We start from the raw sequence: 15000 nt of genomic DNA on the forward strand, positions 1-15000 counted from the left end.
CACCTGGAACACAAAATTTGCATAGAATTAGGTCTTGGGATCAGTAGGAGTAGCGGTCGCAGCTCAAAAGGCCGCCTCCCCCATCAACCCTCCCCATCCTCCACCTCGCCGGGCCTCTAATGAAAACCAAGGCGGTCATTTCCATTTAATTAATCAGCGGTACAGCACTTGATCCCTCGGGCAGAGCTGGAAGACGACAGGGAGGCTGGCTAGACGAGGAGAGGTGGGGGTGAGGTGAGTTGAGGTGAGGATGGTAAAATTCTCAAGGCCTCACCTGCCTCACTTGAACCAGGCACCAACTAGAACCAAACGCTCACCCTCCGGCGCAACTAATGCATGACTAAAAGTATTACATTGCTATTTTCTTGCTCGTCCTGTCGCTATCTCGTCAGTGTCTTTAGTGGTAGGGGTGTGTGTTCTAAATTGGGTTTTCTTTGCTTGTCATTCGCTTGTTATTAAGTTGACAAAAACAAAAAACAAAGGCGGATCTTATTATTTAGTGATTCTGCATTGCGTTTATATTTTTGTTCTGTACTCTTCCTAAAGTGGTGAGAGCTACTGATGTATTCTGAATTGCGTTTTTTTCGTCGTCCACTCCCTCCTATAATTATGTATCTTATCTTGAAGCACGCAAGCAAGGAGTGAACAGGAATTATTAACACCTTCAGTACTGGAACGCATTTTCACTTTGAGTATTGGTATGATTAGATAATTTTATTGATTGACATTAGGGTCTATGGAGGTCAGAAGAATAATGGCAACATTCCTCATTATTTTAGTCCACAGATAAGTTTCTGTAGCTGTGTAAAATCGCCAAATAGTAACCAGAAGGAAAATGAAAACGTGTCCTGGTAGTGAAGGGGTTAAAGCAACACTATTCTTTCCTAATACGTTTTCTCTGTGGATAAACACGTGAGAGAACAACCGTAAAGATATACTCGTCCCACAATGCCTCTCCTGTAATTAAATATTTATCTAGATGTATACAGGCATACAGTGAATAGAGATTAAAACGCCAACATATTCTTCTCTTGCTAAAAAAGAGTAAGCGCACAAGAAAACACCATTAAAAATATTCCCTTCCCGTCATGTGTTTATCTGAACGTAAGGAAGGGAGGGAACAAAATATCAATCCAATGAATATTTCCATCACAAAAAATATCCCAGAGAGAGAGAGAGAGAGAGAGAGAGAAATCCTTTTCCTACGAGTATTTATCTGAATGCACGGAGGACAGACTGAGAGAGAGAGAGAGAGAGAGAGAAAGAGAGAGACGGGGAGACGAAAGAAGGAGCGAATACATATATATATCAAAAGCACCACCACTCGCACATTCCTCTCCAAAAAATCACGCCAGCATTTTCTTCTCTCCCGTGTAAGCATATAAGAGGGCTGGCCGTAAAAATGCTGGAGCGTGGGAGTGTAGGAAGGAGCCTCTTCGCACCGCACCTCACCTTGGGCGGGGGCAATATCGGTCTTCACGGTTATTGCACTCCTCACCTTCCCTTACGCAGTGCCTTTTTTTTTTTCCTTCTTTCTCTTTCTCTCTCTCCTGCACTCTCAGCTCAGGGTCTCACTCCGCCACACTGCTACGAGGGAGCCAAAGTATGAGGGAGGAACAGGGAGTGTGTACTATGAACCGTGACCAAAGTGAACCAAGAGGCACCAGACAGTCATGCCATTCCCAGGTGTGTGAAAAATGTGAAATCCGAACCTGATCTGGAATGGAGGTGTAATTCACGAACCATACGCTAAAGTGTGTATGTATGTATGTATGTATGTATGTATCTATGCATGCATGTATGTATGTATGTATGCATGTACGCCTCCTTTTTCTTTTTTTTCCTCCACAGATTTATTACAGGATACGACTGCACGAGTATGTATGTATGTATGTATGTATGTATGTATGTATGTATGTATGTATTTATGTATGTACAGTCAGACAGGTGATGAAAAAATAAGTGTTTTGTGGGTATAAAGATGTGATTTCGTGCGGTGTCCAGGAAGGTAGGTTAGGAAATGTGGTGGTGGTGGTGGTGGTGGTGGTGGTGGTGGTGGTGGTGGTGGTGGTGGTGGTGGTGGCTCATAATGCACGAGGTTACATAACTTTGTGTGGACTGAGTAAAAAAAAAAAATGAACGCACCGAGAAATTATCATTGAGGTTTTTATTTCTGTGATGGATGGATGGGCTATGTAGAGAGAGAGAGAGAGAGAGAGAGAGAGAGAGAGAGAGAGAGAGAGAGAGAGAGTGTGCGTGTGAGTGGCAAAATGTAAAGGAAAAACTGTTGGTTCTCTCTCTCTCTCTCTCTCTCTCTCTCTCTCTCTCTCTCTCTCTCACCTCCCACACTCATCAAACAGCCACTCGTCCTCCACCTGGTATTCAACTCTCCTGCTCTTTATTTACCCACTTTTTCCATTTCCCAACAAACACTCTTGCTACCAATTTCACTGCCATTGCCTCTTCAACCACTCAGTCTCCTCACTCGTTAATCCCTTCCCCTGCCAATTCCTCCCTTCCCGTCCTTCTCTCTTCTGTTCCTCCTCTATTCCACCCATCCTTCTTTCCTCCCTCTCTCTCTTCCTCATAACTGGTCATCATTATGTCATCAGTTTCGTTTCATCTGATAAAACGGAGTGGCAAGTAGTCGTTGTGGTGAAGGGGGACGGTAAAGGAAGGGTCTATGTGGTAAAGGAAAGGTTGGGGAAGGTTGGGGCAGATTGTGAGAGGAACAGAACTGAGTGGTTGTGGGGAAAAAGGATGGCATGTGTGTGTGTGTGTGTGGAGGGTTGTATAAGGAAGGACAGGAAGAAAGGGAGAGGAAAGGGAGGGGGCGGAAAAAGAGGATCGAGCGTGCGAGGGGAGATACAGAGAGAGAGAGAGAGAGAGAGAGAGAGAGAGAGAGAGAGAGAGAGGTCAGTCTGGCCCAAGTTCCTGTTCACTGGAGTACCAATATCCGGATTCCGCTGCTCTCCATAAAACTTTCACCCGAACCTTTTAGCCAAGCACAGATTTTCCACACCTCTACCCCTCTACCCTCCTCCCTCTCTCTCTCTCTCTCTCTCTCTCTCTCTCTCTCTCTCTTCCGACTTTTCTATCCAATAAGTCGAGCAAATTCCAAATGTTACCAAAGAATACAAAGATTGATTATTTCCGATCCCTGGGCGTGAAGACCTGTCGTTCTATTAATGCTGGTGTTTTTGTAGCTATTTATTGCCTCTCTTCTGTTTTTTTCCCACTCATTCCTTCACTTTCATATCTTTTCTCTCTGTTTCTCTCATTGTTTTGTCTTCCATTTCAGCTTTTTGTTCCTTTAATTCTGCTTTTTTTCTTTTTCCTCCTCCTCCTCTTTCTTCTTCTTCTTCTTGTTCTTGTTCTTTTTTTCTTCTTTTTTTTTCTTCTTCTTCTTCTTCTCCCCCCCTCCTCCTCCATACAGGCTGAGTCGGAGTGGGAGGACAGACACAAACTCTAATTTGCAAAAGCGACCGTACTGGACCCTTGCATTACACACTCTTGTCTTCACGCACCTGACACCTATCTCTCTCTCTCTCTCTCTCTCTCTCTCTCTCTCTCTCTCTCTCTCTCGTCACAGCACAATGTCAGGTGGATGAGTGTCGTGCTTCAAGGGGACAGAGTAATTACCCAGGCCATGTGGGAGGCAGGCTGGGGTGATAAGGGCTGTACGGAGCCTCATTTCGCCCAGACACCACCGATAAGGCCCACGACTCAGCAGCAGGTGGTCGCTTAAGGCCGCGTCTCGTTAACCTGAAGTTTCAACCTCCTATTTTGGTTAACTTTTTCTGCGACACTTCCTGCCTGCCTGCCTGCCTGTTGTCTCCCCCTTCCCCTCTCTTTTCCTTTCTCTCTCTCTCTCTCTCTCTCTCTCTCTCTCTCTCTCTCTCTCTCTCTCTCTCACTTTTCAAAGTCGTGTTTTAGTATTGTATTGTTTCTTTGTTTATTCGTTTTAATTTCCTCTTTCATATCTGGACCGTTACATATTCCATACTTCTTTCCATTTCACAATAGCACAACAGCAACAACTCTAGCTCCAACGACAATAACAACAACAACAATAACTATAACTCCTATGTACTACGATCTCGTACCACCACATGCAGTAACAGAAGATATGCATTCCAAGTTGACCTGACTCCTGCATGGAATATATATATATATATATAGTACAGTGTTCCTTCGTCTATATAGTCTTTTCTCTCCACTTTAATATCTCAGAGTATCTTATTACATTTCACAGGAGTATCGTTACCAGTGCCACGTATCAGGTATGGACAGAAAAAAAAAAAAAACTGAAGAGCCTTTTAAAAAACCGCATATTGTTAGAGTACTCGGGAAGATGAAAGGGAAAGGAGAGAGGATTGTTAGTGTCGAGTCAACAGGGAACTTTAAAAACAAGATCAGACAAATTTGCGTGTACGGACGATATGTATTGAGAGGTATGCATGTTTCATACAGGGACTGACTGCCACGTGTAGGCCAGATGGCTTCCTGTAGCTTCCCTCATTCTTTTATGATATACACAAAATATAGACGCAATATCCATGTAAAGAAAGAGAGAGAGAGAGAGAGAGAGAGAGAGAGAGAGAGAGAGAGAGAGAGAGAGAGAGAGAGAGAGAGAGAGAGAGAGAGAGAGAGAGAGAGAGAGAGAGAGAGAGAGAGAGACGTATAAACAGAAAAACCACAAACGAATAAAAACAAGCAGACGACTAAATCTTACATCTACTACTGCTACAACAAAATAGCAACAAATCTGAATACATTTTTGAGGGAACCATGATTTTTTTTGGATTCCCGGAAATGATAATGAATGAGTTACTAAAGATAATAGTAAGTCATTTAGAAGCGGCGGCTGTTCATATCTTTGTTGTGGTTGGTGTGGTAGCGGCGGTGGGGGTTGTGGTGGAGGTGAATGCTATGTTGGTGTAGCGGCTGATGATGTGGATAATGCTAATGGTTGTCATAATGCTTGCAAAAGTCCGCATATGAAGTACAGGAAACATTATGTAGTGAAGATAAGAACAGTGCATGTAGGAGAAGGAGGAGGAGCAAGAGGAGGAGGAGGAAGAGGAGGAGGAGGAGGAGGAGGAGGAGGAGGAGAAGGAGGAGGAGACAGGTGTATCCCTCAAGCGGCTGCCTTAAAGACTCGTGACCACTTTTTACAGTTCTTTTTTACCCCTCGAGTCTTCACCTTTTTCTTCTTCCTCTAGTTTTTCTGCCTCCTTTCCGGGGTTCATCAGTCGAGGGTGAACGGCCGTCATCAAGAGGCGGACGCTGTCTCCCTCCCAGCCTTGCCTGCCTCGATGCGTTCTTGTCTCAGACTTACGGGGGCGGGGAATATACGTTATCTCATGCAAGAGGATTATTATTATTATTATCTGGTATTCTTCTTTTCTTTCTTCTTTTTCTTCTTCTTCTTCTTCTTCTTCTTCTTCTTCTTCTTCTTCTTCTTCTTCTTCTTCTTCTTCTTCTTCTTCGTCTTCTTTTTGTTATTGGTACTATTGTTATTATTATTGTTGTTTTCGTTGTTATATATTGTTGGTTAAAACTATTTGATTTTTTGTCTTTTCCTCTATCTTTCTTTAATTACTACTATTACTATCATTGCTACTACTACTACTACTACTACTACTACTACTACTACTACTACTACTACTACTACTACTACTACTACTACTACTACTACTACTACTACTACTACTACTACTACTACTACTACTACTACTACCAGTACTATTACTAATCTACTACTACTGCTACTACTGTTACTGATGTAAGATGATAGTGATAATAATAATAATAATAATAATAATAATAATAATAATAATAATAATAATAATAAATAATAATAATAATAATAATAATAATAATAATAATAATAATAATAATAATAAAATAATAATAACAGTAACAATAATAATGATAATGATACTAGTAATATAATAATGATAACAATAACAATAATAATAATAATAATAATAATAATAATAATAATAATAATAATTATGAGAGAGAGAGAGAGAGAGAGAGAGAGAGAGAGAGAGAGAGAGAGAGAGAGAGAGAACGCGTTTTAACTAATCTGTCAGTCAACTACGTTGCCTTTACTGCAAAAGCCAATTTTACAACAACGGGTCACAGTGAGGTGCCAACGTTCACTTTCATGAGTATCCAACACACACACACACACACACACACACACACACACACACACACACACACACACACACACACACTCTATTGAATTGTATTCTTTCCTGTGTGTGTTCTCCTGTGATACAGTTCAATAAACACTTTTTTTCCTTACGCTTCACTTATTGTCGACTCTTGACAAATACAAAGGGCACAGGAATGACAAAGGTCTAAACAATACGTGCATTGAGCTTAGTATCTTATAGAATTATTCATATATGCACGCATGATTTCATCCCCTGCTAAACTTTTTGCTGCAGTGATTAATAGTACTTTTTGCAAATCAATATATCGTTTTATGAAGTGCAAGTTCAATGACTTCCGAGAGAGAGAGAGAGAGAGAGAGAGAGAGAGAGAGAGAGAGAGAGAGAGAGAGAGAGAGAGAGAGAGAGAGAGGGAGACGAAACAGCAAGAAGAGGATATTAACGTCGCCTCAAGTGCTATAATGGTGTCGGTGCGCTAACCTCCTGTCGCCAATGTTTACACAACACGAGGAAGGAAAAAAACACCAAACAAGATCTAAAAGGCAGCTCCTCCCCCGCCGCTATACTCGTTACCCGCGGCACGTCCTCGTTGCTGCTCTATTTACGTCAGATTAACCAGCTGATCTGTCTCCATCCCGAACACCACAACTTGATATCACCACCACCACCCGTTTTTATATTCACCCTCCTCCTGGCCATGTTCGGGAGGCAGCTTTGTCAGATCCTATCCCGGAGTCTGCTCTGTATATCCTCACCCGCAGCCTTGTTACGTCACCGAGCCCACAGAGGGACATGAGGAGAATGGACAGTGCAGGCAGTGGTAGTGGTGGTACTGTGCTGAGGTGTGTTGGTACGTGTTGTGTTTGTTGGCAAGGCAGGCCCCTCTTGGCGTTAATGGTGGCTTCCCTGTCGCGCCAAAGACCGGTGTTGAGCTAATTGGATGATAGAGGTAAAGGGAGCATGGCTAAAAAAAAATATCTTGCCGTGGAGGTGCCGGGGATTGAACCCGGGACTTCTCACATGCGAAGCGAGCACTCTACCTCTGAGTTACACCCCCTATTTCGATGAGAATCTTAGCTATCCATGTGTTGTCAAGGGTCGCCTCATTTCTATTCATTGTTACTGGAGATTTGTGTGTGTCTGTGTGTGTATGTGTGTGTGCGTCCGATCAAAGTGTTAGATTTTTACACACACGCACACACACACACACACACACACACACACACACACACACACACACACACACACACACACACACACACACAGTTCGTTGGTAGTAGCAAAAACACAACATTAGCTAGGCATTATAACAATAAATCCTTCAAAGCAAAACCAAGACATGAATCCTGATGCACAAGGGACACACACACACAGACACGCACGCAAGGTCAGTCTGTCACTCACCAGTCCTCTCTCTCTCCCTGTCCGTCCACCAAAGGCCCGCCAAAGGTTCCTATGCAGCACTATTAGTATCAGAGAAGGTTTTGCTGAGCTAATTCACCTCCACCACCACCACCACCACCACCACCGCCACCACCACCACCACTGCCACCACCATCATTACCATATACAACTTCGTTCCCACTTAACGTGCTATTAATTAGAGGCATATTAGTAATTCCATCTCCGTGATACTGCACATACTTTACTTTTTTTTTCATAAACGTAGAGGCGACTTCTGCGTATAATTGAAATAAAATTACCACAACTATATGCAACCACCTACGTATAATACTGCTACTGTCTCAAATAGCTACAAGAAGAGGAGGAGGAGGAGGAGGAGGAGGAGGAGGAGGAGGAGGAGGAGGAGGAGGAGGAGAAGGAGGAGGAGGAGGCGACCAACAGATAAACAGGAGTAACAAACGTAATGTATATATGAAAAAAAATAGTATTCTTATATCCGTACTATGAATTTAATGGCCTCTTAAGGTATCGTAGAAAGAGAGAGAGAGAGAGAGAGAGAGAGAGAGAGAGAGAGAGAGAGAGAGAGAGAGAGAGAGAGAGAGAGAGATTCAAAAGCAAACATTCACACAAGCACGCTTTATTCTTTCCTCCATCACCACCACCATCACCACCAACCACCTCTGCCACCACCACCAACACCAGCCCCTCATCTCCACAAATTTCCCAGGCGATCTCCACATTGTGAGATGGATAAAACTTTTTCAGCTCCAAAATTCCGGGGGCGCGGCTGCCTCTTCCTCCAATTGAGATGGACTCCGGGGTGGCAAGGAATAACGCACGATGCAAACTTCTCGCGCTAGACTCCCGGCAAAAAGAGGAACAATCCAGACAATTCTTGGACTCTTGAGATATGTGAGGACTCTTTACTCCCTCTCTCTCACTCTCTCTCTCTCTCTCTCTCTCTCTCTCTCTCTCTGGCACACTTACTCATTTCCGTGTTTCTGAATTGTTAATACCTGTTTCTTTTCATTCTTTCCTTTTAATTTCCCTATTTTTATATTTTCGGTTTCAGTTTTTACTTTGTCTCATCATATATTGGTTTTTCATTTTTTTTGCTTCTCTCTCTCTCTCTCTCTCTCTCTCTCTCTCTCTCTCTCTCTCTCTCTCTTATACGCTACCATCATTTTACACTTCGTCTCTCTGCTAACATTTTTATCATACCTATTTGCTGCTATTCACTATTTGGCGTCTGTAATATTCTTCCTCTATTTCTTCCTTATTTACGACTGAATTTCTACACATTTTGCCCTCTCATAACGACTACTTTCAAAGACTGCACATATGATAAGCCGAGTTTTCATGGATGTTTTTTCTCCAATGATGCCGCAGAAAACTTGTTAAGCTATCATTCAATCGTAAAAATGCCCTTGAAACCCCCAATAACTTCCACTAAGACTTGTCAGAATTATTCGCGATAAGACACAAAAATGTTTAGGAATAGGAACCTCAGTCACACGATCTTCTATTTCCAACTATATAATACTGGTCAGTTTTCCCACTTTCTCAACCTCAGCTCGGTTCTTACTAACCTCGCTCTCATCTATCGGTCCAACACTAAAAGTATCTCTGTCTATTCCGCATCATTACGCACTGTACACTACACCAAAATAACAATGAAATAAAGGAGATGTGGGATATAAGACCTAATTAATTTCAGAGCATTACCTCAATATTTCTAACAAACTTTGGCAAAAATTATATGGATTATGAAGTTGCAAATGTATGTTCGTGATTCTGACGATAATTAAACAAAATTCTGCACAATCGCTGAAAATAAAACCACGAGAAAACTTTTTAATTCTCTTTGTTGTTTTGGAAAACAGTCCTTATAAATACTCTAGTTGCTTCAGACTTTGGGCAACTGTGACGTGACGCGGGAGGACTGGAAGGTTACATTGCACAGCTGGTAGTGATAACTAAACAAAATTCTGTATAATCACTTGAAAAAAAAAAAAAAAATCGTGAAAACTATTAATCCTTTCTGTGGCTTTGGAAAACACTCCTTATGAATGCTCTCTAGACGCTTCACATTCCGGGCAACTGTGACGTGACGTGGGAGGCCTGGAAGGTTACATTATACAGCTGTGGACAAAATCCGGGCCGCCTGCCACCCTGTATAGACCAGAGGGATTCCATGAATATCAAATGCAGTCGTCAGTCAATGTGAGTTTCGCTTCAGGATCACTCTCAGGAGGAAGGAAGGGATGGGGGTAAGAAATTTGTGGGGAGAAAAAAGAAAGGCTGAGAGGGAACAAGAGGAGAACGAGAGGGTGAAAGAAAGAAAGAGGGAGAAAGGGAGGGAGAGAGGAGGATGGTAGAAGGGAAGGATGTGTGTATATGATGCAAGATATTCCGATGGATGGCTAGGAGGGTTGCGCAGGCAGGTAGAGAGATAGAAAATGTATGAAGCAGGCATCTCGGGGAATGTTAAGGGGGAGGGAAGGGGAGAGGCACATGAATCAGAGAACATACGAGGATGCGAGACAGAGAGAGAGAGAGAGAGAGAGAGAGAGAGAGAGAGAGAGAGAGAGAGAGAGAGAGAGAGAGAGAGAGAGAGAGAGAGAGAGAGAGAGAGAGAGAGAGAGAGAGAGAGAGATGATAGAAGGGAGAAATAAAAAACATTCCTATCTTGTCTTGACATCTTCGACACTTCACACACCACGTATTTTTAGTATGATCCACGTATGTCCATATTCTCGATGTATTATTTCTTTAACAGTTTAGTGAAGGTTATTATGGCATTCAGGGATGCTTTTTATAGCTCTAGTGATGGTTTAACAAGAAGGAATACATGCATGATAACTCTTTCAATCATTTCCGTTGTCTCCCATACGTTTGTCTCCTACTAACAAGCAATATCTTTTCAGGAACTAGCATTTCTTTGCTCATACCGGTGTAATTTGGAATGAATCCTATATTTACTGTTGTATGCATCAAAATAAAGATATATTACGGATCAGAAATTGAGTAAACGTCCACATTTTTAGTTTCAATTACTCTGTTTAGTTTGCAAAATCTGACATTCTTAGTAGATGAGAAGAGACGAAACTAAAAGAGAGAGAGAAAAAAAGAAGGAAAAACAAAAACATTAAACATAAAACAGTGGAATACAAGGCAACAAATTACTATCGGACCTCTGACCTCTCCTGTACCAAAAAGGATCACGGTACACCTGGGGATGACAACAGCCGGTGTACCTGCAGGTGGGCGCCGCTGTCCTGTTTTGTGTAGCGAAATGCAAAAGCTATTTATTCCGCGTTGAAATATGGATCGACTACACCGGCGACGCCATGTACCGGAGGGAGATTTTGATGGAAACATTGGCGCAGAGAGAGAGAGAGAGAGAGAGAGAGAGAGAGAGAGAGAGAGAGAGAGAGAGAGGTCACCTGCTCGCTATACAGACACTATCCCCACCTCCATGCATCCCACCCGTTTCCCATGTTCGCCTTGTCCGTGCTTGCAACCTACACTCTCAAGGTACACACACACACACACACACACACACACACACACACACACACACACACACACACACACACACACGTCAACACTAACAAAACCGATTTATTTTTTCATTACACTCATTCGCATCTCCACGTAACCAAAACGAAATTCTCTCTCTCTCTCTCTCTCTCTCTCTCTCTCTCTCTCTCTCTCTCTCTCTCTGACCATGGATGCTGTTAAGCCTAGAGATTTTGTTCAGTGTGGTGTGCCTTTCGTTGCCCAAAGCCGTAACAGCGAGCCGGAGGTAGGCTGTTGGTTCGCTTCTCGGGGAATGTTGCGGGTTTTGTTGTGAGAGTGGTGAATGGCAACGAGCAGAACTCAATTGTGAGTAAACCCAGTGGTGGGGTCACGGCGCTAGCGGGATGTCAGGGCTGTCTTGTGGTGGGTCTGGGAATGGTTATGTATCCTCCTGATGTCCCGCTCTTGACTGGCTATCTGGGCACTTGCACGGCCTGCTCTGGCCGATGGTATCCTTCGATAGGCCCATCGCAGCACACTTATGGTGGGCCTGGATGGGGGGCGGCGCTGGTTGGGGGCGATGGATGGCGTGATAAGCGTTGTCGCTGGACACATGATGTAGTGTTATTGCTGTCCACCCAGCCATTGAACACCAGCTGTTGTTATCAGCGAGGCTTGCCACGACGACAATAATCTTGTTCTTTCCAGCCTGTTATTGAATCGGTCAGCCGCCGCACAAGCCTCCTGTTCGGTCATGGGCTTGTTTTGTTTTGTTCGGTTTACAAGTTTATATTTGGTCCCGTATTCTTAAATGTTTTATACCTTCATCATGATTATACTCAAAGGCCACAGAGGTTAGTTGCGTTCTTATGCGAGTTTTTATCTACTAAAGCTGTGGAATCTTTACCAAACTACCGCTAGAATCACGAAAACAACCTTGTAATATCTCAATAACTTCCACTACACTCTACTAAATGTAAAAGACAAGACGAAATGGTCAGGAAATACTCCTAGGTCCGCAACGTGTGTGTGTGTGTGTGTGTGTGTGTGTGTGTGTGTGTGTGTGTGTGTGTGTGTGTGTGTCCATGACCTCCCACATATCACCAGATCCCTCCAGCGAGTGCGCATGTGGGAGGACAGTCCCCGCCGTGTACTGCCGGATGGACTCACGCTGTCATCACTAGAATAAGACAGTGCGGGACGCGGGACGGGACCAATCACGCTGCGACATTCACTAATTGGCAATGATGTCAGTTGCTGTAAATTACGTACATCAGTGGTCCATCCTCTTCCCTTCCTTCTCTCCCTTCTCCTGCCTTTCTCTAATACTCTTCCCTCTCTTCATCTACCTCCCTATCTTCTCTACCTCACCCTTTCACCCGGTCTACCCTCTCTCTGCATGTCAGTTCCCTATTAGGTACCATTCACATGTCCATCCATACAAGTCTAGAATTAGAAAAAAAGTAATCAAGACAAAGGTAATCTATATCGTATGTCAGTTCTTTTCCGGAATGAGAGTAATGCACCTTCATGGAATCATTATATACGTTATACTTGATGATAATGAGATACTGGGCTCGACATTTAGAAACAGGGAGTTTTAGTCATTTTGAGGTAACGTGATCTATAGTAATTATCTATAGAGTGGATTGCTGGTACGTTTTGGGGTGTACTGAACTAAAATGTGCTTATACGGTGATGGTTTTGAGGAATGGTAAGAGCGAGAGAGAGAGAGAGAGAGAGAGAGAGAGAGAGAGAGAGAGAGAGAGAGAGAGAGAGAGAGAGAGACAGGGAGTGTGCGTGTGTGTGTGTGTGTGTGTGTGTGTGTGTGTGTGTGTGTGTGTGTGTGTGTGTGTGTGTGTGTGTGTGTGTGTTACATTATCTAACGAACAGAACTACGAAAGATTAAGAAAAATCTGAACCTTAATCCATAGTAATGAAGACGGACTCGGGGTTAAAAACAGAAAAATCGTCCCCACTAAAAAAAAACATCCAGCAAAAAGGTCTCAGTGAGTTAAAAATGACGACAAATTAAAGGAGACAAGATGAATAAGAGTGAGGCGAGAGGCAAGTCAACACGCCTTTCATGCAGGGAGCTAAAAAAAAAAAAAAAAATCCAGTAAAATAAAAAAAAAACTACTTAGACCACTAAGGACGTAAACACGATGATGATGATGATGATGATGATGATGTTTACGTAAAGTTAGGTTAAGTTACGTTAGTTGATGTTATTTGGATTTGGGTTAGCTTAGGTTGAAGTTAGGCACAGTTAGGTTGGGTTAAGGTTAATTCACTTTAGGTTAAGTTAGTTTAGGTTACGTTAATTTACTTAAGCTTAGATTAGGTAAAGATTATGTTGTGCTAAGTTAGATGATTATTATTTTTGGAGTACATATGGTGACTGTAGCGCTCTCTCTCTCTCTCTCTCTCTCTCTCTCTCTCTCTCTCTCTCTCCCTAGAAACATGATCAACTATATATTATAGAGAGAAATGATTAAAGAGTATAAGCATTATAAAGCAGAGGTGCGGCGGCAGTGGTGTTGGTGGTGGTGGTGGTGGTGGTGGTGACTGATATATATTATTAGTACGCTGCTCAATCCTTTACAAAATGAAATGATGGGGGACTTCATTACATTTCCCAGAGAGAGAGAGAGAGAGAGAGAGAGAGAGAGAGAGAGAGAGAGAGAGAGCAGAGTGGAGGGGAGAAGCGTCAGTGATTGGTTCATTCTCTGTAATCCGAATAGAGCTCCATTAGTGCAATTTGCGGCGCGTCATGGATGTTTCGCTCTATGATTACTGCCTGCCTTTTGATTTCTGCTGAACGCGGGCGCGCGCGCGTGTGTGTGTGTGTGTGTGTGTGTGTGTGTGTGTGTGTGTGTGTGTGTGTGTGTGTGTGTGAGTGTGTGTCATCTTGGTTCTCCTCCTACTTTTTCTTCTTGTCCTCTTCCTCGTGTATTGTTATTTATTCACGGTCGCCTCCTGGTCGCCCAGCCAGCCTTCCCCATTACGGAGTGAGCTCACAGCTCATGGACCGATCTTCGGGTAGGACTGAGACCACAACACACTTCACACATCGGGAAAGCGAGGCCACAACCCCTCGAATTACATTCCGTACCTACTTTTTTTTTTTTTTTTTTTTTTTACGTAGGGAAGAGGGCCAGCCAAGGGCAAAAAAAAGAAAGTTAGAAAAAGGCCCACTTGAGCGCTGGCTCTCCAAAGACTTCAAAAAGTGCCAAAACCGTCAGCCAGAATTAGGGGAGCAAATGCCTCGATACCTCCCTCTTAAAAGAAGACAAGTTGTAGGAATTTGGAAATACAGATGCAGGGAGGGAGTTCCAGAGTTTACCAGTGAAAGGGATGAATGATTGAGCGTACTGGTTAACTCTTGCATTAGAGAGTTGGACAGAATAGGGATGAGAGGAAGAAGAAAGCCTTGTGCAGCGTGGCCGCAGGAGGATGGGAGGCATGCAGTTAGCAAGATCAGTAGAACAGTTACCATGAAAATAGCGATAAAATATAGAAAGGGATGCAACATTTCGGCGGTGAGAAAGAGACTGAAGACAGTTAGTCAGAGGAGGGGAGTTGATGAGACGAAGAGCTTTCGATTCCACCCTATCAAACAAAGCTGTGTGACTGGAACCCCCCCAAACATGCGAAGAGTACTCCATACAGGGACGGATAAAACCCTTATACAGAGTAAGCAGTTGGAGGGGCGAGAAAAACTTGCTGCTAGGTGAACAGGGCTACACATTAAGAGGCCTACCCATTTGCCTCACGGCTTCCCGGGACTCGAACCCGAACCCTCTCGGTTATAAGCCGAGCATGCTAACCACTACACTATGCGGTGTGTGTGTGTGTGTGTGTGTGTGTGTGTGTGTGTGTGTGT

General features: G+C 43.3%; 1 protein-coding gene and 1 non-coding gene across 4 annotated transcripts in view; both read right to left on the reverse strand.

The window, feature by feature from the left end:
* LOC123520860 overlaps nucleotides 1-15000 on the reverse strand; it is a 1438509-nt gene that overhangs the window by 1098210 nt on the left and 325299 nt on the right. The gene's annotated exons all lie outside the window — the stretch shown is intronic.
* Trnaa-cgc lies at nucleotides 7174-7245 on the reverse strand. The gene has a single exon. It is a non-coding gene; the product is annotated as a tRNA-Ala (tRNA).

This window comes from Portunus trituberculatus, chromosome 47, assembly GCF_017591435.1.
Source record: "Portunus trituberculatus isolate SZX2019 chromosome 47, ASM1759143v1, whole genome shotgun sequence".
Lineage (NCBI taxonomy): Eukaryota > Metazoa > Arthropoda > Malacostraca > Decapoda > Portunidae > Portunus > Portunus trituberculatus.